The sequence below is a fragment of the Leopardus geoffroyi genome, chromosome C1, assembly GCF_018350155.1.
Source record: "Leopardus geoffroyi isolate Oge1 chromosome C1, O.geoffroyi_Oge1_pat1.0, whole genome shotgun sequence".
Taxonomy (NCBI): Eukaryota; Metazoa; Chordata; class Mammalia; order Carnivora; family Felidae; genus Leopardus; species Leopardus geoffroyi.
Window position 1 is genome coordinate 83,742,286 of NC_059328.1, and position 23,908 is coordinate 83,766,193.

Here is a 23,908-nt window from a genome sequence, read left to right on the forward strand (position 1 = left end):
ATGTGAGGTGGTATCTCATCATGGTTTTGACTTGTATTTCTCTGATGATGAGTGATGTTGAGCATCTTTTCATGTATCTATTGGCCACCTGGATGTCTTCTGTGGAAAAGTGTCTCTTCATGTGTTCTGTCCATTTCTTAACTGGGTTATTTCTTTTTGGGGTGTTGAGCTCTTTATAAATTTTGGATACTAACCCTTTATCAGGTATGTCATTTGCAAATATCTTCTCCCGTTCCTTAGGCTGCCTTTTAGTTTTGTTGATTGTTTCTTCACTGTGCAGAAGCTTTTTATTTTGATGAAGTCCCAGTAGCTCATGTTTGGTTTTATTTCCCTTGCCTTCAATGACGTGTCTCGTAAGGAGTTGTATTACTTGAGTATATTATTTTAATACCTTCGCTTCCCTCTTCCTTAATTATGTCGTCTTCAGTGGAATTGTCTTCTACCTTACCTCAGAAATTTTCTTAGTTATATCCTAAACTTGGATTCAAACAGGTATAACCCTTCTGTAATCTCAATTTTAATTTTCTCGCTCTCTGATTACAACCTTCTATTTTCCCTCTGGTATCTCAATTGCTTTAATCCTTCAACCCTATCCAGAACCCATAATCTATTGCTTTTACCATATTTGCACTATCTTTCAACCCCGTCACATCTCAATTTATCTCTTATGTATTATAGTACTTCTGATTGCCTACATATTTCAAGTTTGACAATGGATGTGTAGACTTAACCCTTTGTCCGTAAGCTTTATTGTATACCCTTGGCAATACCCAATTATGGTTAAATCTATCTTTGTCACTACTCAACTTCTGCATATCTGGCTGATTGCAGCTAGGCAAAAATCCTATCATGCTAACTGTTCTCGCATCAAATTCATGATCCCTGACTTCAAGTGGATTCCAAATGGTGTCCATCAAATTCTGTAACATTTTCCCAGTCACTTGCCCTCCCATTGTCTTGAGGACAATTTCATGCATTCTCAACTATTGTCAGACTTCTACCTTTGCCTATATCTCAGCAGATTTTCAGTAAGAAATTGGAAGCAACAAGAAGAATTGGGCACAGGTTCTCTTGACTACGTACCTACCAGAGTATAAATATACTCTTTCTTCCTCTCACCCAGGATGAATATGCGATTGTGCAGGACTAACTGCCCATGTGCTTTATGTCATTTTCACTCATTGACTCAATTCCCTCTCTTATAGCATTTTCCACAACTATTGAATTATGCTCATCAGCACAAAATATGCTCTAACTCCCAATTAATTGAAAAAAAATTCCTTGACTCTAAAATTACCTCCACCTAATGTTATCTTTGTAGCAAAACTCCTTGACAGATTTTATAATTGCTGTCTTCAATTATTCGTCTCCACAACAACTAGCTATTGCCTCACCCTTAATATCATATGGACTCATGGCTTTAAATTCCGCCTACGCAACTCCCCAAATTAAATTTCCAACATGTCCATGTAGATATTGTCCAGAGACATCATAAGATTAGCTTTTTCCCAGCCTCTATACCCTGCTGCCCAATTCCTCACCACTATTCTTTTCAGTCTTTCCCAAATGACTGACACCATCCTTCTAGTGACTGAGACCAATAACCTTGGGTCAAGATTGACTTCTTTCTTCTAACATACTATCTATACAAGGTCATGAATGGCTTCTTTCTAATGTACTATCCAACTAGTGAAACCTGTCAGATGTATTCAGGTACATCTGACCACCTCTATTGCTTTCATCCTGGTCCATGCCATCATAATCTCTGACCTGGAATTTTGCAGTAGCTTCCTATTTCAATCCTGACTGCTTCTCCCCAGATGCCTTTCAGTCAATTCTCAATGCAACAGTGGGAGCAGTCCTGATAAACTCTATGGCATGACGACTAATTCAGAAGGAATTTAAAAACAAAATAGAACTAAAATACTAGACATCAATAACATGAAATAGAAGAGAAGTCATAGGAATTAAAGCATCCTGAATTTCTTCTGTAAGATAACAACTCATTAAATCCGTGTATTGCATTTGGGGCTACAGGGGGTGGGGTGGGCTTTCTTTGCCATGAAGCAGTATTCGTTGAAACATTTTCTAGTATACATTTTGAATAAACCTGATGAAAGTGCTATATGCTAATTAGTCTTAAAATGGAAGGAGAATTTTTAAACTTAATTAACACTATGTTGTTTTCTGTGGCCTGTTGACAGAGACCAAGTTGTGTGGGAAACTTCCTTTAAGAATAGTATACTTACTATATATGTTAAGTGTGGTCTTTCACATTATGAACCCATATTTTCTATTGGAAGGGCCTATTGAGAATAGGATTTTCTTTTAATAAGAAAATATTGTTAGTGAGGAAAGAAGCAAAGTTAAATTTAGATATGCTAGGCTCAGAGGAAAAAAAGGCATTCTTTTAATGTAAGTATGTGAAGAATCCTTTTGTAAAGTTATAATTGTCAGTCTTCTTGGTCACATGGCAGGACTTAGCGATACCCTTTTTAGCTATGTTGGAAATGTAAAATTCACATAAAATATGTGAAAGGGACAGCCTGGGTGGCTCCGTCAGTTAAGTGTCTGATTCTTAATTTTGGCTCAGGTCAGGATGCTGGGTCATGGGATTGAGCCCCGCAGTTGGTCTCTGTGCTGAGTGTAGAACCTGCTTAGGATTCTCTCTCTCTGTGTCTCTCCCTCTGCCCTTCTCCTTCACTCATGCTTTCTCTCCCTCTAAAAAATAAAATAAAATAAAATAAAATAAAATAAAATAAATAAGTGAAAGCAACATGAAGTGTGTTTAACCATGATATTTATTACCTATGTAGAGAAACAGTTCTGTTCTGTCACTTGGCAATTGGGATCTCCTGCATACTCCACCTCACTTTCATATTCTATAGCTCGACAGTCCTATTAATCCTATTCCTACTTTGAGCATTTGAGCTACAAGAGGGAGGCAGAGAGGGTATGAAGCTAATGTAGGCACAAGTCACACTACTCAAAAGAAGAGTTTCAGGTAATTTCTATCTCTCCTGAGTCTCCTCAGTTTCTCTAACCTTTCCTTGAAGCCCAGCTTCAGTGACTTAGGTTCAGCCTCATATATAAAGCATTTTTATTTTTATTTTTTTAAGTTTATTTTTATTTATTTATTTATTTATTTATTATTATTATTTTTTAACGTTTATTTTTTGAGACACAGAGACCAAGCATGAGCGGGGAGAGGGAGACACAGATTCTGAAACAGGCTCCAGGCTCTGCGTTGTCACCACAGAGCCTGACACGGGGCCTGAACTCACGAACTGTGATATCATGACCTGAGTTCAAGTCCAACCCTTAATCAACTGAGCCACCCAGGAGCCCTTGTTGATTTATTTTTGAGAGACAGAGAAAGTGCACAAGAGAGGGAGGGGAAGAGAGAGAGAGTGAGATGGAGAATCCCAAGCAGGCTCTGCACTGGGCTCAAAACCACAAACTGAGATCATGACCTGAGTCAAAATCAAGAGTCCGACACTTAACCGACAGAGCCACCCAAGCACCCAGGTGAAGCATGTTTATATGGAAAGGTCAAGAATCTTGACTTCCCTCAACTGTATTATCTTTTTTTTTTTTTTTTTAGTCAACTTCAGTAGTGTTTAATTACTTTATCATTCATGTGGGGCTTTTGTTTGGCCAATCATTCCTCAGCTTGTACTAGCCAATGCTCATACAGGGTTACAGGGAATTAATTTGTTAATTTATTTTTAACCATTTGACCATAGACAATACAAATGTCTATGCTTTTGTCACATGCTTGCAGGAATCTTATATTTCTATGGTATACCTTAAGCGGAACTTCCTGTCAATGGAATGCTGCCAATCCCGAATCTCCTATTAAGAAAGAAGCTTCTTTCCCCACCCCCCTAATTTTCAGTTATTAAAATGTTATTATAAATTGCTCCCCAAAACTTTTAGTTTGGTCTAAATGCTTGATCTTGCTAATTCTTGACAGGTTGCAAATTGTTTAATTCAGATTCTTCATTTTCTTATTAGTTGGATTGACATAAAAGCAGAAGCTAGATTCTCTTTGCTGACATGGTCATATGGATGATACAGGTTAATATATACTCTTTCCCTTAAACTCCAGTAATAATTCATTAGTTTAAAAATTTTTGCAAGCTTACCAGCTCAACATTTCTTTTGCTTACTTCTGCACTAACAACACAAAGAAGTAAATTGAATAAAAGTATTGGCACTTTTAGAAAAAAACAATATCTAAAAACTAGTTATTGGAATATATACAGACCCTGAAAGAGATGGGACATTGTGCCCACATGCTAATATTTATTCATGCCATCATATTTTTACTGATTGTGTGTAACTGTACCTTGAATCATTAAGAAAGGGCAGAGGTTGGGGAATGGCATTCATTTACCTTTCCTTTGGCCACTTTTCAGTGAACTGCCTGTTGCAAATATTTTGTTTCCTTGAAGAATGACAAAATTTCCAATTTGCGTGATCCCGGTTTCTTTGTTATCTACTACACTTAAATATCTATAATTTTGCACGATTTGCCACACAGATAAAGTGAAATCACCAGGAGAAGCACAGTATACTATATTGTAATAGAATGAACAAATATAGCCGTGAACACTGGGCAGAGACTCTTGGCAGCTCTTCCCTGAAAGCTGTGGAGGACCTGCTGTGCAGAGCCCTGAGGCATTCTGACAGTGAAAAAGCACACTGATAAAGAATGTTTTAAAACATTTAATTAATAACTAAGGCCACGGTATGTATCCCTTCTAGCTCAGACAAGAGAGTTTTTTTGGTTTTTTTTTTTTTTTTTTTTTGGTTGTTGTTTTCTTTACTCTGCAGTATTAGCAACTTTCCCAAGAGGTAGTATACAAAAGATTTTGGGAAATGCTAGTGTTTTTTTAATCAGTATTTTCAAATAGAAATACTGGATAAGCTTTCCAAAATGAATTATAGGGAGATAAAATGGTGACTCACCTAATAGGTACAATAATAATAATATTAGCAATATATTACTGCATGGGAAGACAATAGAGTGTTTAAAAGCTCAGATTCTGGAGTCATAGAGATCTGAGGTCAAATATTTTTTGCCAGTGAGTGACCTTGAAAAAGTTATGTAATCCTCCTGTGTTTCTTATAAAACAGGGATGGTAATAGGACCTATGCACCATGTTGCTAGGGTTAAAATAGATAATATATATAAAACACTTAGTGCCTGGAACATATTAAACTCTTAGTGTATTCTAGCTATTAATAATGAGTATTTTTGTTTTACATAATCCTCCATCCCGAGGGAAAGAGTGGCAGCATATGCTGTGCTCTAGTGCAAGGAATGTTTCAGATTCTGACCTGTTAGACATTCTCTGGAGCAGAAAATGTAGAGCCCTCTGAGGTCTGGTATCCATAAAAGAACTTACAGGGAATTCATGGTCCCATATCCTTTCATAGCTTCCTCACTGATCCTACCTTTGGGATTTTTAAGGGATACAGAAGGGGAGGGAGACAGACACTACCTACAAATTCTACCCTAAAGTAGAAAACCTGATGTTCTTAAGTCTTGCTCATACTGCAAGCATGCCTATGTGCCCATGATTTCCATGCTGGGGACCATCCTCTTAGTTCTTTCAGATGGTGATTTCTTTTCACCTGTTCACCTATTCTTTCCAGGATATGTTAGTGTGGACCTTTTTTTAAAAGTAGGTTCTACACCCAATGTGGGGCTTGCAGTCATGACCCCGACATCAAGAGTTTCATGCTCACCTACTAAGCCAGGCAGTTTCCCCTAGTGTGGACTTTCAGTTCCAGTCACTATCCTCAAGAAAGCCTTTCTGACCACCAAAGTCCAGGCATGGTGTCTCTCTCATGTGCTCCTGGAGCACCCTATACTTCTGTCTCACCACCACACCCTGTGGCAATTGCCCCATTTTCTTGTCTTGCTTCCCCAGCCAATCTGTAAATTTGAAAAGACAGGCAACATGGTTTGGCCAGTACTTAGCACAATGCTTGGCATATAGTGACTGCTCAATATTTTCACATGGTTCTTGTTAATGATTAAGTGAACAGGCTAGCTGTGCAGGTAGCTATAGTCCATTGCTTCTGTTCTGAAGAACATTTTTTATCCTCTGGTAGAAATATAGCCTTAAAGAATATGAAGTGAAAGGTTATATATGGTAGTGATAGTAAAATAAATCGAATGGGGTACAGACCCTATCCACTGTTGCCCCTCTTTCATTTGCACAAAGACAAAAATATTTCAAATTGCCCGGGAAACATAAGAAGATATGAAAATATGAGTCTTGTCCACATACTTTTTATAAATTTGCTTAATTGTTGTGCACTTGGAAAGGATTAAGTTATCCTTCAGCATAAGGTAGTATACTTATAAAAGGATAATAGCATTCAATGTGCGTATTATAAAATTAACTGGAAATAAAATCTGTACATGCCTGTATATTTTACAGAGTACTTTCATATAAATTGTTTCACGGTAACTTAAGTCTTAATATTTTTTTTTGTTCTGAATTTTCCCTTGTCAGTTCCTTAGCCCGATGAAGTTTGGTAAATGACTTCAAGATCCAGAGCTCTACCTAACCTTCCCTTAGCAACCTTGGCTCTATGGACTTGACTGAAATTCTTTTGTTTGTAACCAAAGACTGACTCAGAGCTATTTTGATATTTTGTACCCATTTGACCCCAGCTATTTTCCAACAGTGGCAACAAGTTTTGTTTTGTTTTGTTTTTTAAATTCAAGGTTCAGTCACATATCTGAAAGTACCCCGACATCTTACTAGCTTACTAATTATCAGTCTTCAAATGACTTTCTTTTCCTCTTTAATCCTCTACTAATTTGGCAAGAACTGCCTGATACATCTAGGTTTTTCACCCTATTTCAATATCCTTGCATTGTGATTGGAAGGCTAATTTGTTCAGGACTTGTACAATGATGAGCTTTTCTCAAAACAGAAGCAGCAAGCTGCTTCACACCAACGTATACTTGGCCCCTCTCCTGTCAATCCATATGTAGCAGATGCAGATAGAATCTGTTGGTTGGCACAAGAAGCTCTGTGCACATGGCTCCTATTTTTAAGCCTCTGTTGGTATCCATGTGCAGAGAATGCGGCCTGTTACTGACGGACTCTGAATCACTCCGAAAGGAACCAGACTCAGAAATCCATGCAAGCAACCTTGAAATGGAGAACTTCCTAGTGTGTGTGTGTGTGTGTGTGTGTGTGTGTGTGTGTGTGCGCGCGCGTGTGCATGTGTGTATGTATATTGACCAGGAAAACATGAATAATTCAACCCTCTCATACCCAGCCACTGAGATCATAGTACTCTAAATAGAATTGCAATGATTCCATGTAAATCATATCAGTCTGGAAAGGTTCAATGATTTTATTGACAGATTTTGTCTCACTCTCCACCTTTTAAAACAATACTATTACAGATGCACAGATATATGAATTAATGGCTTTTTGATTTTAAATAATTGATGCAAAAGGCCATCAGGGCAGCTTGCTATAATATGTCATTGTATGGAAAATAAAGATCCCAAAGATAATTTCAAAAACATGTTGTGTCCTGTCATTAATGATAAAAGTGCATTAATTGATTTGGCTGTCATCAAAACAAGAGAGAAATTAGATGAGAGGTGTTCAAACTGGTTCCTAGAAAGTGAGAAAATGGTTACTTGATATTTTTTGTCGATGATTATAGTAATTCCTTATTATAAGTTAGCTTTTTAAAATCATAGGATAACTTTCAAAATACGCTAAAATTCCTAAGAAGTATTCTTAGAGGAAAAAGGATTGTTATTCAAAAAATGTTTCATTTTTTTAAAAAAAATTCCCTTCCCATATCTGAGCTGACACATTGTACTTTTATCTTTATCCCATTCTTATCCATACAAACAGTACCCACCCTTCATATTTTACACGTCCTATTACCCATAATACCTGGATTACATTAAGGAAGACCTAAGGTATTTCAGAACTAGTGAGTGATATGATGAAATAGAAAGATATTTTTGGAATAAGAGATCAAGAAAAGCAAGAGAGGAGCAAACATGATAGAGGAGGGTTTTTAAAAATTTTTTTTTTTTCCAACGTTTATTTATTTTTGGGACAGAGAGAGACAGAGTATGAACGGGGGAGGGGCAGAGAGAGAGGGAGACACAGAATTGGAAACAGGCTCCAGGCTCTGAGCCATCAGCCCAGAGCCTGACGCGGGGCTCGAACTCACGGACGGCGAGATCGTGACCTGGCTGAAGTCGGACGCTTAACCGACTGCGCCACCCAGGCGCCCCAGGGTTTTTAAAAATAATACACCCTATTCCACAACAGATGCATCTTGGGGGGCCCAACACCTGTAGTGTTATCCTTAAACTCACATACACTCTCTTGTCTCAGACTTTGATTTATAGATTGTATGTCAGTTTGGGAAGATACTGTCCAATAACCTTGACTTCTGCATCCATCTGTCAACCACCAGTCCTTCCCTAAAACCAATGATGTCCAGATGGAATTTATCATCTGGGTTGTAAAGCAATATTTTTCAAATGATGAAAGGCTCATAATATCAAATGAATGGATCTTGACCAGTATTTTTTAATAAAATAGAATAAAATAGAAAACATCAGCTTGTATATGCAAAATATGGAAGAGTATTAGTTTTGTGAAACATTTCTTTTGGTTATGTGTGTGTGTCTTTGTGTGAGTTTGTGTCTTATGGGTCATGATTCACACATGTTACCACTATGGGCAGTTGTCAAACAAGTTTGAAAGACACTGTATCAGCCTCTTATATTCATGAGGTGGACATGGCTAGTCCTCCCATCAAGCTAGTTAGTAATTGGCAAGTAACAACCAACCTAATCTCCCACTCAGAACCTTGCTACTTCCTGACTTCCCAGTACCAGAAGCACTCTGAGCCTGACCAGCTGCAAGATCAATGACTATTTAAGTGGAGTCTTTTGACATCATCTCCATTCTACCAGGGGGTAATAAAAAAGAAGATCCAGATGTTCCTACCTCAGGGCATCTGAGAGGAAGAGAGATGATGACAGCATGCTCACTTCTCAGTCTATGCGTAGCCCTCACAATAAGGGAAAAAAGAGCATACCTCCTTCCAGAACTCTCTACCCAGAACCACCTGTTGAAGATAATCTGTAATCAATCCTATTTCCCCATAAATCTACCTTCACCCCTTTCATATGCAGTTGAGGATAAAAGTTTTGGCACAACCACATACATTCTAAATCAAGAACAATAGAATATGCTACAGTATTTGGCTAAGCGACCATAGTAAAAACCTGGCTCTGTCTCATTCTGGAGAAGGGGGTTTCTACAAATCCACCTCATGTATCCATACCACAGAGGATAAGGAATGTATGAAAACCCATTCACTCTCCTGACTCCCATTTTTTCAAGATCATCTTTAGTTCATTTTTACCAACTTATTATTACTCCTTTCTGTAATCTCAGGCTGTTTGACTCACCTTGGCTCTGCTCTTTGGCCTCTAGTCCTTATGTCAGATCCTACCTATCATTAAGCATCTTATTTGGACATGTTTCTCTGACCTGATCCCCAGCCCTCCCTTTAGGACAGAATTTTATGCTTAATGTCTGTCTCCCTGTGCTTTCTACCTTCCTACTGCATCACCTAGGTCAGTTAGATTATACTCTACAGCTGTTCTGGAAGAGGATAGGAAATTATATATAACTCTTTTCTGCCATTGAATTACCAGGACATATCCTAGCTCTCTTAGCCTCTGCCCATTACTACCTATGCACTGGTGGAAGTTTTGCAAGGAAAAGGAAATCAACTACATGAAATAGGAATGAAAGACAGAATTAATGAACTGATGACTCTGTAACCTTTGCTTTTCCCAAGTTGGAGTATATATTATCTTCTCTACTCCTCTCTCACTTGTCATTTTTCTCTCAAGATAATTTCTAATGAGGGCTGTCTGAGATCATGGTCTTCTAGCAGCAGATCCTGAGCCAAGCAAGGCTTGAGGTGCAAGTCATTTTATTTCTCTGGAGAAACCCCTAAGGAAATGGGGGCAGCAGGATATAGAAGGGAAGAAGCCAAGCCAGGGGCACCTTTTTCATCCCAGTCCCGGAGTATAAACTATGTCTCAGAGTTTGAGAGTATGTCCCCTACAAGGCAAAGGAGCAGGATTTCTATACTTTCACACCAGTCGATCTGTTGGGAACTGCACTGGGAAGGGAAGAGCCTGGAAGCAGTAAATGCTAAACCCTAGGCACTTGTGCATCTCCTCAGTGTGAGGGGCAGGACTCTGACGTACAGGTGGTACTGGGCTAGGGGCGCAGGGAACTTGTGAAAGGGATCCTCAGGAAGCTAGGCAAGGCACATGGGTGTGTACTACAAAGGCCTATGCTTATAGCCTTAGTCTGAAAAGTTGAAGCCATTTTCTAAAATCACATAAGCATTTTGACTAGAGCTTCCCTTCCAATCAGAAGGAATCATGCTTCCCATCTGCTGATATTAGGATTAGAGAGAATGGTGTTGCATAGCCTCTGATGGGCTTGGCCAGTATTGGATGAAGTGGCCTAAAATTATTCAATGCCACTGAATGCTTCTTCTGGCCTATGCACTATTTAAAAAAATTTTTTTTAATGTTTATTTATTTTTGAGAGAGAGAGAGAGAGAGTGTGTGTGTGTGGGCAGTGGAGGGGCAGAGAGAGTAGGAGACACAGAATCTGAAGCAGGCTCCAGGCTCTGAGCTGTCAGTGCAGCTCTCAGACTCACAAACCGTGAGATCATGACCTAAGCCGAAGTCAGACACTTAACTGACAGAGCTACCCAGGCACCCCCTTAAGCACCATTTTAAATCTGGAATATGTATTACTTCTTTTCAACACATTTAATCGTCACATCAACCCAATACAATACATACCAGTATGTGGTTGAGCCAGGCAGTCTGACATTGGGTCATGTGCTTCCCTTCAGATAAGGTGGGTTCTGCAGAATTAGAAAGAAGAAACTCATGATTTCCAGGCCAAATGTCTACAAATTACACCTCTCCCTGACTCCCACACCCCAAATTAAAAAAAAAAAAAAAGAATCCCGAGTTAATGGATTGAGAGCCCTAAGCCTGACCTCGTTAAACTGGATTCTTTCTAATGTGTATAATCCATGACGGCACACACAGTGTTCCTACACTGGGGATGTCATAGTCAGAGGATGATCTCCAGTGTTCTAGGATGCTTTTCTCTCCCCTAAGGGAAAATCTTCTATTCTGATGAGGCTTCAGAGCAAAGGTATAGACCTTCAGAGATCCTGACTGAACCTTAACCAAGGTTATGACACATTTTCAATGTGGAATTCACAATAAAAACAATGCCAAACTATAAATAAATATACTGAAACCTAACAATTCTTGGAATTTAGCCATGATGATCATTTCTTTTCTTATTTAAAATATATCCAATTCTTTCAGAAAGGTAGTTAATCTCCCTTTTTTTGGTGGTGGTGGTGGGGTGCCCCAACTCTTGGTATCTTAAGTACTAGAGTCTGACTGTTGAATAGTCAACTCTATCTCTCTTCTCTTCTCCCCACCTCACACTTTAGTACACACACACACACACACACACACACACACACACACACCCAACTTCACACACACCCTATACATATGCCCAATTTCACACCAAAGTTAGTCAACTTTTTCAGTGTGCAGTTCATGGGCTTCATTAATCTCACATTGTAAGAAATAATTTTTCCTCCTAGAAATAACAGAGTATGTCCCTTAGGAATAGATTTAAAAGCACATAGGTTTTTCTTTTACGCAGCTGCCAGTCTTTACAAAGAATAAGAGGCATGCCCTTTTCCCCTTACTGTGCAGTTGTTTTCTCACGTATGATGCTCTTTGGTGTTGCTACAGTTTCTACTACAAACTGAATTTTCCCCCTGTTACTGCTGGTTTATATTGTTCTCCCCTGCAGAGTTCCTTACCTGGTTTACTTCCATCAACAGCAGTTTGTGAGTCTCGGATGCTTTGCTGTTTATATTAAACTGAGTTTGTCAGAGAAGCTGTGAATTCACTACCAGAAGGCTATGATTCTGTCCTGAAATTGTCGTAGTTACCTGGTTTCTCCTCCATTATTAGTCATTTACAGTTTGGAATTTTATTATATTAGCTATTTTATTGAGCTGTTTTCCTAAGTGCCATTTGGACCAGAATGGGATGTAAATTATTTAACAAAAATACATGTATGAATGTAATTCTTTATCTTTCTATTTCAAAAACTGTTTTTCCAAATGTAGGATACATTATTTTCTCCAGATCTTCATTTTAGGTATGCTTGTTTCTGTATTAATGAATTCCCTAGGTTTTAGATAACTAACTATTGGTAATATTTTTACATCTGTTCTCTTTACTCTAACATAGCAAATTAATTTTGAATAAATGCCATCTCGTAATATAATGGAAATTGAGATTGCATTTCCTCTCTGGCATTGACTTTTTGTTATATGAGGGGCAATTCTATTAAAGTCACACCATCTTTGTCTTTCTAAGCCTTAGTTTCCCCATGTGCTCAGTGAGAAATAACATAAAACTCCCCCTTAGTACTGTGTAGACTAATGACAAAAATTATTGGATTAATGTTTGGAAAGTGTTTCAGAATTCTCTCAAGAAAGCTATTATGTAAGTAGCAAGTACTATTATTATTTTGCTATTTCAGCTTCCTTATTTTTCATTTCTCAAAGTCATTTGGGTCATTTACTATGGAATTTTCTGATTCCTTGACAATTTTTAATGGCTCTTTGGAGAGCCTTTTGAGGGCTGTTTAATCCCCTTGTTGATGATCCATCTGCTTGTGGAGTTCATGCTTTTTTCACAACGCATTAATATTCAGGATTAAAAAAAATAGTTGTAGCTATTTTGTACCTAGATGAAATTGCTTATCTTTTGGAGGAGAAATTTATGATTCTGCTTTTCAAATTGGATTTTTTACTTCTTGTAGGCTTTTTTTTTTTCATGTGGGGATAGGTAGAAATGGAGTTTGGCAATGCCAATTATTAATGACACCATTTGGAAGAAATATAATTGAGGCAATGGCCCCCATATTATTCTCTGAAACCACTCAAATGCTTTCTTCCTATAGTATGGCAGTCTTTATGCTTTCTAGATTAGTCACAAATTAACAATGCCAATTCTTTGAGTTTGGAGCACATGCTATGAATTCCTATACATATATTATAAAATTTACATTTTCTCACAATTCCCACAATGGAAGAAAAGAAAAGGACAGCATATTTTCTGGCTTCCATATCCTCTAAACTCCTTTGAACAGGAGGTGGGACCAGGGGCTGATTTCTTCCATGGAATCTTATCATTGTAAAAGTTCTAGAATGGGTGAGAATGCTCAAACTGGTGATTTGGAGTGTACTGCTGCTTATGACAAAACTGTGTCTATAAAATGGCTTAAAATTTTATTCAGAGTTTATTTACACATGTAATTCCACTAAGTTTGGTCCCAAGCAAATTTAATAGACCTAAGTTTTACCTTTAGGGGTATTAAATACAGAAAGGGAAAATAGTCAAACTCAAGTTTCCTTGTTTAGGTAGTATTTTGAAAATATTTTTTTTTTCTGAATGGACAATGTTAAGTGATTCTCTTTTCAAAAAGTAAGTAGTACTAAGTTCTTATTCTGATAATCAGCAGTTGAAAGGAAATAATTAAGCATTACTCTTATTCTACTAACTACATTTTTGGGTAAGCAGATAGCTCCAGCTGATGTTAATTATTCTTTTTTTTTTTTTTCTCCAGAAGAATGACAGCTAATAAATGTGGAAAGAATTAGAAAATCATAAATGTTCAATCCCCGATGAAATAATTCTTTGGGACAGTGGTTTCCACTGGAATAGACAATTAGAGGAAAGGTTGTTGGGGAAATTTACAGTGAGAGTTCAGCTGATAACACCTGAACTGCCAATCAGCTATCACTTTTATAGAAGGACCAACCAGTGTGTGTCTCCTGAGGAACACCACCACTGACGGACTGTTTTTACCACAAAATAAGTGGACTCTGCATTTAATCAAACCTCCAGAGCTAACTTCCATTTACTAGAAAAATAGAAAATAAAAATTTAAACACAAATAACATGACAAAAACGCACAGATATATCCAAAATGTGAGCCATTCTACAGTGTAAGTAGCCAAGTTTCTGTAATGAAACAATGATGGGGAAATAGGTACCAGAGACAAGGGACTCCTTTATTTTAAAGCAAAGAAAAGTAATGTGTACATCTTGTATGAACCCTGATTCAGTTAAACTCATAGCTAGGGCATTTTTTAGAGACATTCAGGGAAGATAATTATGGAGTGTATATTGAATGATGGCAGTGAGTTATTATTAATTCTTAGGTGTGATAATGGCATCATAATTGTTAAGGAAATGTCATATTTTTGAAAAGTTATACACTGAAATATATGAGTGAAATGCAAGGAGGTCTAGAATTTAGAATACTTCAGTGAAGATTTAAAAAAATGGCTACATCCAATGGAGCAAAATTTTGAGGCTTATGTAGAGAAACCATTATACTTTCTTCTTTTGCATATGTTTGAAAAGTTTCAGGATAAACTAATTACTAAATGAATAAAAAGACATGTGCTTGAGAAAGCACTCTGGCATAACAACATCATTGAATTTTTATGCATTGTCACTGCTAATCAGTTTCATGAAAAATTGAGGGGTTGGGATATTCTCCCCCCTCCACCCCTTGGTAGCATCAGAACCACAGAATAGGGTTTTTTATTATTTATTTTTAAATCTTTTTTATCTTAATTTATTTTTAAATTTATTTTTGCCACAAAGTCACATTAAAATTTTTAATAAATATAAGACAGCAAGCAGTTGTTGTAATAAAAACTGATAAACACTCATTTCCTTCACACTGTCAAAGGTTTGGTCTTCTGCCTGTTTTCCCATAAGATTTCCAGTCTTACTCATCTGTTCTGGGATGAGCCAGGCAGCCTCATCCTTCTGTACTTTGGTACATGTTAGTACCTTTGACTAAAATGCAGTCTCACTTTTCAACAGCTAAGCACATTTCTGCTAATATTTAAAAGTCTCAGTACAGGTACTCCATCATCTCTGAAAGTCAACTTGACTTCTTCCATCAGTTTCCTCAGTCTTCAGTGCTCCTTAGAACATTACCCTTTTTAACTTTTTTTGTGTATTAGTTTCTCTGCTGAAGGGTAAGATCCTTGAAGACTGAACAGGTACCTTGTCTTTTAATCTTTGTGTCTTCACCTAGCACAGGGCTTCACCTGTATTAGAAACTGTAAATGTTTTTTGAATAAATAAGTAAACGGACAGTTTGTTACTGTAAACCAGCTTCAAACGTAGGAAGTCATACCACTGAGATGTCCTTATCCTGAGAAATGTTTTTCAGTTTCTCTCCTTGCAGTCCCCAGGGTTTGCACTTATGACACCCTAGGCAGGAACACCAGAATTTGGCCGGCTCAGGTGTCTGGGGACTGGGTTTGGATGCTTTCAAATTTGTGCCTCTTTTTCTTTTAAAACTCAACAACGTTGACTTAGGAAAGGGGACATATTTCCATTGTTTCCATTCCATTGCAGGCACCTTCTTTTCCTTCTTCTAGTTTTTACAACCAACCAGAGCATCACTTCCTGACAGCCTTTCTTCCCTGTGGACTTTCCAAAATTCATTTCTGTTTATTGTTTATTGTTGCATTATGTTAGTCTGGAATGGAGGGTGAACTTCATATTATTTCTCTCACCATACCATGTTATGCACATATCAAAGGCAACTTTCCCTGAAGCTGTGTCTGGCATCTGGGGACCATGCTTTGTAGAATCTCTCTTTGCAGAGTCAGAGATCTGAGCCCAATGCCTATTCACAGACTATTTCCATTGCTGCTGAATTCCTATAGGGAAAACAGTAAAGATATTGAAGCCTATTGGCAGTTTTTAAAGCTGTCAGTTTCCCAACCCTCTTGGCTTGTTTCTGTTTCCCCAAAATGTGCTATATATCTTTCTGAAATTCAGGTGGGAGGTTCAGTCTCCCTTTGGGGCAGGAGCATAAACTTTTATGACTTTTTTCTCCCTTTAGATGAACAGATGTCCTCTGTTTACCTGAAAAATCAATTTAATTCACATGGGTTAACTGAAAACTCATAAAATCCATAAATTTAGAGAAATCTGATAATAGTTCTTTACCTCAACTGATAATCAACTAATTCTACAACTTTGAGGTGTTCCTTTCCCTTTATAGGTCAGGAAGAGCAGCATAAAGTTTACACAAGAGGATTCAGAGCCGAAGGATTTCAGTGAAAAGTCATAGAAATTATTTAAGGAACCACCAAGAAGTGGTTCATGCCTCATTCTCAAGGTCCTTACAAAACGATTTAGGTTTATATTCAATTAGAAAGTAAGAGAAATGTTTTCAGGATGAGGTAGAAAAACTGAGAAGGTATAATAAATTAAAACAGGCTCTAGACAGCATGAGAAGGAGTAGACGTTGTGAGATAGGCAAGAGAATTGTGTCCAGTGTCCTCTACGGTATGGAGGCCAACATGGCAGCACCGATTTGTCCCTAGTACAAATAGCCGGAAGTGAGTCCAATAGGTTAATAAGCATTTGTTACTCAGCTTTTGGAATTGTTGCCAACTCCCTTTCAAACTAAAATTTGGATCACTGCAGATGACCATGGAAACACTTAGAAGAACAAATGTTATTTTCTCAAAGCACTTTAGTCTTGTAATTCACAAGAACAAAGAAATAAATAATGTCAGGAACAAAAAGCAACAGTCATGGCATAAAGACAAAGGAAAGAACACATATCAAGGACACACTCCCAGCACTTTTGTGGTGATTAACAGGGGGTCTTTGTTGCATCGTCTAACCATTTTTGGATCTACATTGCCAGATTTCCTAGTAGGAAAGTAGAGTCTAAAAGTAAAATTCTAATTAGTCTGACTTCCCATCATGTGTGAAGTATCAAGTTCTTTGCTGGAGAGAAAGAAGAAATATCTTGAGGAACTCATGTTAAGTTGTCCCAGAGACGGTGTAGTCAGGAACAGTGGAAAGATGTTACACAGAATGTTGCCCACTGGGTTTCTTCTTAATACACATGCTAAGAACAGTCCACCAAGGAATGCCTCCATGCTTATATTTACAGTGATATACTGGAGGGTTTTCTTCCAACTGCTTTTTCCCTGCACTAATCTGACTATTGGAGATCTTATTAATTGCTTTGTCAATGCTGTGGGAGAGCCTTACTTCTGGTGAGACGAGAATTTAATGCTCTTGTAAGCAATAGTGAGTAGGAGAATGTAAAATAAAGTATAACCTAAAAAAAGGACATTTAAATTATGGAAAGATAGTTGCCAAAGGCCACAAAGGCACCTGGGAATTTTGGATTGGTTTAACGATGAATGACTTTTGAGATAGATGATTCTTAATAAGAATAGAGTAATAGTTATTATTGTGCCTGGATTAAAATTTTGGCAGTACTACTTCCTAGCTCTATGATGTTGGGCACATTATCTAACCTTCTATGTGTCAATTTCCACATATGGGAAATGGGAATAACAGTACCTGTCTCCCAGGGTAGTTAGAGAATTACATGAGTTAATATTTGAAAAGCATTGGAATGGTGCTCAATGCATAGTATGATACATGGTTTTTGTAATCAAATATTACCTGAAATTAAGTAAAAGTAGTCTCTGATCAAGGATATGTAGAGAAAATAAACTTTAACTTATATAAAATTTTATTTCACCCTTCAAAACTCCAATTTTGTATTTGTATTAAAATGTGCTTTTTAAGATAACAACTGATCTGTGTATGTAATTTATAAATTTTAGGGGGCCTGTGCAATTATTTTTTGTGCTGGATCATAACAATTTGACAACTGGTGTTCCACATTAAGAATCTGTCTGTAGGGGCGCCTGGGTGGCTCAGTTGGTTAAGCGTCCAATTTCGACTCAGGTCATAATTGCGGTTCATGGGTTCGAGCCTTGCATCAGGCTCTGTGCTGACAGCTCAGAGCCTGGAGCCTGCTTCAGATTCTGTGTCTTCCTCTCTCTCTGTCCCTCCCCCTCTCATGCTCTGTATGTCTGTCTCTCTGTCTCTCAAAAATAAATAAACATTAAAAATTTAAAAAAAGAATCTGTAAAATTGAAACAGATATTGTATAGGAACACGTTATGTATAGAGCATCTCTATGTTTTCAACATGATTAGTATTCTGGAAGTGTTAATGTGTCTTGTCCATTTTTAAGAGTGTGTTCTAGAAAATCTGAACTTCACGGAACCTCTCTAAGGGGAAACCTGATGTGCCATGTGATCATTTTCAGTTACCTCTCTTGGATAATAAAAGGGTTAACCACTTGACCAGCAACAAATCAGATTCTTCTCTTTCATGAGATGTGGAAAGAAGAGATAGAAGCTTTTGTTAGTCATTGATTAGATCCTCAGCTCAAGGGTAATAGAACATTGGGACCAGTGTCAGAATCACAGGTATACAAAATCATGTGCAAGTTAAAGTTGGAAAGGAACAAATATTAAATATTTGAGATTTTTTCATTATGACAAATCTTTTTACTGATCTTCCCAAGTTAACTTTTATTATCTCTGTTCCTCACAATCTAATGTTTCTAGGTTAGAGTATTGTGGGTTGGATGTTGGAAATTAAAAATATTAATAAAAACAACTAAGACTAGAGATTAATAAAGGAGCAATTATATCATTGAGACAGTGGGAAAACTAGAGGAAACAAATTGTCATGGTTTGTGTTTATATGAATTAGAACTGTACATTGTAGTCACATATTTACTTTATATTTACATTATTTACGTTACATATTTACATTATTAATTTTTATTGAAATTACATATTTCCAGGTGTTTTCCTCAAAATTAATGACTGGACTTTAATCTTTTCAGTTATTTTTGGGTAATATCAGTAGACCCATAAAATTCCATAAACATTTTTTAAGAAGCTATTTTCTACTAAGCGGAATTTTTAAAATTCACATATATTCTACTCAAGCACAAAGAGAGATTTATAGGGCTTCAGAAAGATTTCCACAAAATTAGGCAGATGCTCACATATATTTGTGTGCATTTTTAAATGAATGCACCTTGTTGTACTCCCATCTGTTTAGTACTTTAAACTCTTTCTAGAAATGACATCTCAAAGACTCAAGGAGCCTCACATGCACATATACACAGTAATACTTCAGACTTGTTTCACAGTGAAATAAAAGCAAAGTTGCCCAGGCAGTCCAGCTTAAATGTTTCTTTTATTAAGATTAAAACATTTTATAGAATAACACTATAATGTATTTAGGATCATTTTTCTTATTTACATGTGTTGTTCTGTCTTTCTCAATGTCTTTGGTTATAAAAATGTCCTATTATGTTTTAAATATTGCAGACCATCAGAGGGGGAAATGGCAATGATTTGTGCTTATTACTGCACAAAGTCCAGTAAAGGTTAATGAACTTCTACTACTAAAGGAATTAAATATTCAATTTAAACACAGGCCAGGTGAAGAATATAGTGATTCTTTTAAAATCTGCTATAATTATATCTAGGCATTTCAACCTCGGTTTGTTTGTTTGTTTGTTTGTTTGTTTGTTTGTTTCTTTCTTTCTTTCTTTCTTTCTTTCTTTCTTTTTTTCTTAACTGAAAAAATAGTTAAATAGAAAATCCCAGATAAACAAGATGGTCTTGTTTGAACTATAGTCATTTGGTATCCATCTAGTAAATTTCATTCATCATCACTTTCAGAGAGTGAACAGGTTAGGATTTTGTGCACCATAAAGAAGAGCAAATAGCTTTGTGCAGCTGTTTGATGGAGACTATAGGATCACTAAAAATAAAATGATTTTCAGTTATGAAACTGAGATGTGGAGTAAAGGGTTTGACTTCTGTAGTATATAATATACTAGAGCTTAGGCCACAGGGCTAAGAGTTTGAAAAATAACACTGTCTCATGAAAATCACAATTTCCTTTAGTGTAAATCATGCAACACAAAACTCAATTTGTAAGAAATTCTTTATATAAAACCATAACAATTTACCTACTTAAAAGATGGGCATATATTGGGTTAGCATTTTAAATGGGATTCTAAATTAAGATGTCTCAGTTAAATTCCTCTAGATTAGAATAAGATTGACAGCCTTATTTTGTGTAAAAACTGCCAGTTTTGTGTTTCCTAGGAAAAATCTCCCATATTGAATTTTCTCCATAGAAAGCATGGACATCTGGAGAGGAAAGGATGCTCCCTGGGGAAAAAAAAATTCACAGATCATTCTTTATGATTCTATTTTAAATAGAATAGACATCAAACCAGCACATGTATTCATTGATTTATTCACTTAATAAATATTTATTGGCTAAACATCTCTTATGTGTCAGACACTTCAAGAATCTTGTCATACAGTTTTGAGTAAAATAGATCAAGTGTTTGCCCTCCTGGAGCTTATATTCTCAGAGAAATAAGTAGAGAATGAATTTGTAATCTCAGCATAGTTATGAATAGAAACCTTTCAGTCTCAGTGTCCCAGTGCAGTTTATAAACATCAGGTTTTTAATGTTTAGGTTTAGGTTTAGGTTTAGGTTTTAATGTTCAATGTTTATAAACATCAGGTGATGATAAGTACTGTTGAAAATAATAAGGAAAAGAAAAAGAGAGTGTGGTAGAAGGAAGGCTGTTATTGTTAATACAGAATGCCAGGGAAAGCCTTTTAATGAGAAATGAGGGAGCAAGGCCTGTAGGTAGTCCAGGGAACAGTGATTCAGGTAAATGCAATAGCAAGTGCAAAGGCTTTCAGGCCAAAGTGCCTTTGGACCATTCAAAGAGTAGCCAAGAGGCCATTGTGGGTTGAGTAAGTGGTAAGGGGTAGAGGGGTAGGAGAGAAGTCAGTGAAACTTTTAAAGACTTGGGCTATTACTCTGAGTAAATAGAATTCACTATAGAAATTTGAAATGAGAATTAATACGATTTGACTTCTGTTGTAACAAGTAATGCTTGTTATAAGCTGAAGGAGGACGGGGGTATAAGTAAGAAGAGCACCTAGAGGGCTACTTGGGCAGTCTAAGCAGAGAAGAAGAGTAAATAAAAGAGGTTGATAGTGGTGTTATGTGGAAAGAAGTGGTTCAATTTTGAATATGCAGGCACTTCCTATACAAAATCTCCATAATAAATATTTTCCCACTAGAATACCTCTTAATTTTTTAATACCCACATTCCATACTATACACATGAAATATATCCCAATACATTTTAAGACTATGTTAATGTACAAAAGATTAATATTTATGTTCCCAAAACTCAATAAAACATTTTTAGAAATATAATATGCATGAGAAATCTCAACTTGAAACTCAAAAACAGTTGCTAGAGTGTTGGAATCATGTGTACGTATTAGAATAACAACCAAATATGAAAAAGAGGATGTTAATCCCAGTTGTTGCTGATGCTGAGAGGCATTGTAGAACCATATTTAGAAGGAATGATAAACATTGTCCTTAAGCATGAGGATGATAGGATGAGAAGCTTTACTTTTTTTAAGGGGTCCACCCTTTTTACTTATAGATAGAAAACATTAGAAATGTAAGTAATACTCCATTTTGAATTTTTTATCCAAGCATGTCAATTTTTTGTAAGTCTTCACTCTTCAAAGGTCTCTGCAAATACCCTAATGACAGGGAATCTATCAGTTACTCTGAGTCTCTTAACTTGTCAGGAATTGCACCAAAAGTGTCAGCACTATACCTTCCACAGCAAGTGACAAAGATAGCTTTAACCTTTTTCTCTTCTTCCTTCTCAACTTTTGTCAAGCTTTAAGTGTGTACTTTACTTGGTAAGTAAAGGTACTATAGGGAATTCTTGGATTTTTATCATAAAATTTTGTCTGTATTTTTTTCCTGACCAATATTGTTTACTGTTAACTATTTAAAGCATTTTACAATCTAATTAAACTTTTGCTGTGTTATAGGTACATTCTAGAAATTTAGTGGGGGGGGCTTTTGGTTTGACATAATTTATTATAGTTTTTTTTACAACAAAATAATATGAAATAGACTCCTGGTTAGCTTTTTGTGTGTGTGTTCAGAGCATCTAATGCTCAGAAACACTAATGTTAAGTGGAAAATGCCTGTCTTTCGAAAGTAGGGTCTGTAGGAAAGGATGGGTCAAGGGTGATTCCAAGGTTTTTAGCCTGAGCTAACTGAAGCAAAATTACAATTATTACATTGTATAGATTGCAGTTGGAGTAGGTTTTGGAGGAAAATCAAGATACTCTTTTAGACATTTTGAGTTTGAGATGCCTCTCAGATATCTTAGTTGAGATGTGAAGTAGGTAGTTGAATAAATGAATCTGTTGTTCAGGAGAGAAAGCCAGGCTAAAGATATTATTTTGAGAATTACCAGTATGAAGGTTTCCAGTACTGAGACTGGGGATCATAATTTAAAAAATGAGTGTGAATAGAAAATAGGTTTAAAAAGAAAAGAGCCCTGGGAACGTTCATCATTTAAGACCAGAAAGATTAAGAAAAAAAAAAAAAAAAGCCAGAGAAGGAGGTGAATATGAGTGGCTAGTGAGAAAGAGGAGATCCAAGGTAAAGGGGTCTGAGAAGCTGTGGGTACAAAGTTTCCTTCCTTTTCTTCCCTTCTATAGAAAGAGAAAGTAGTTAACTTTGTCAAATGCTGCCAGTTGATAAAGGCTGAGAATTGACCATTGATCAAACTTAGCAACTTGGAGGACATGATTTGGTAAAGGCTATTTCAGTGGAGTGGAGGGGAGGGGACCTGAACCCAGAAAGAATGGAAGGGGAAGAATTGGCAACCATGAGTACAGAAAACTCTTGAGCCATGTCATGAAATCATGAGTTTCATTACAGAGAGGAACAAAGAAATGCAATTGTAGCTAAAAGGGCATAATGGGTCAGAAATGGTTTTTGTTTTTTAAGATAATAGATTCAATAACATACCTGTAATGCTGGAAGAAATAGAAAAATGGTCGGTATGAGAAAATATTGGTTATATCCTTGAGTGGGTTAGGATCTAAATTAAGTATGTGGGGTGTGTGTGTGTGTGTGTGTGTGTGTGTGTGTGTGTGTGTGTGTTGGGGAGGTGAGAATTTGCCTTGATAGGAACATTAATAATTCATCTGTAGTAACAGAAAGAAAGGCAGAACATCTGGGTATAGATGTAGGTAAATAGATAGATGTAGTGGTGGGAGCTCATGGAAAGTCTTTTCCAATTGCTTTAAGTTTTCTCAGTGCACAAAGAAGTAGGTTCCTTGATTGAGTGCTGAGATAGTGCAATGGGTTTGAGGTTATAAAGAAAATGTGTTATCTGTAGGTTGGGAACTATTGGTGATGCCAAGGAAGATGGAGTTAACATGAAAACAGAAGTCATTGAGAACAAGGAGGCAAAATAAGTATGAGGCAAAGGTGTTGCAAAAGACATAAAAATAGAAATGGATGTTTTTACAGAGACTTGCCATAGCAAGCAGAAGAGTACTTTTTTAAACCAAGATGCCACAAGCCTTCCAAAGTGTGCTACCAAATGATTATCAATGTTTACAATGCCTTTACAGCAGACAAGATGGTAAAATGGGACTCTTTATGTTTTTATTTTAACTCAAATCCTAAAGGCTGAGAACAATACCAAAGGTACGAAGTTACCCTGTGTCCTAAATTAAAGAGCTAGTTCACCAAATCAGGACATGCTAAAAGGTGGTGAGGCTAGTTTCATCTCCCACCTCTAGTCTCTATAAATATAAAAGGTTGAAGAGGAATGAGAATATTGTAGAAAGAGTTTTTGCACTGCCATAGTTTCATCTCCTCCCTCAAGTGAAATAGCCTTCAAGGGGCCCTTCTCAGGGGATTTAAATGTGT

At 36.8% G+C, this 23,908-nt stretch overlaps 1 long non-coding RNA gene across 1 annotated transcript in view; it reads right to left on the bottom strand.

The window, feature by feature from the left end:
• LOC123598301 overlaps positions 1 to 11,354 on the bottom strand; it is a 29,123-nt gene extending 17,769 nt beyond the window's left edge. The window contains exon 1 of the long non-coding RNA XR_006712529.1: positions 10,916 to 11,354. This is a non-coding gene — a long non-coding RNA (uncharacterized LOC123598301). The remainder of the gene's footprint in view (positions 1 to 10,915) is intronic.
• Positions 11,355 to 23,908: the final 12,554 nt, after the last annotated feature.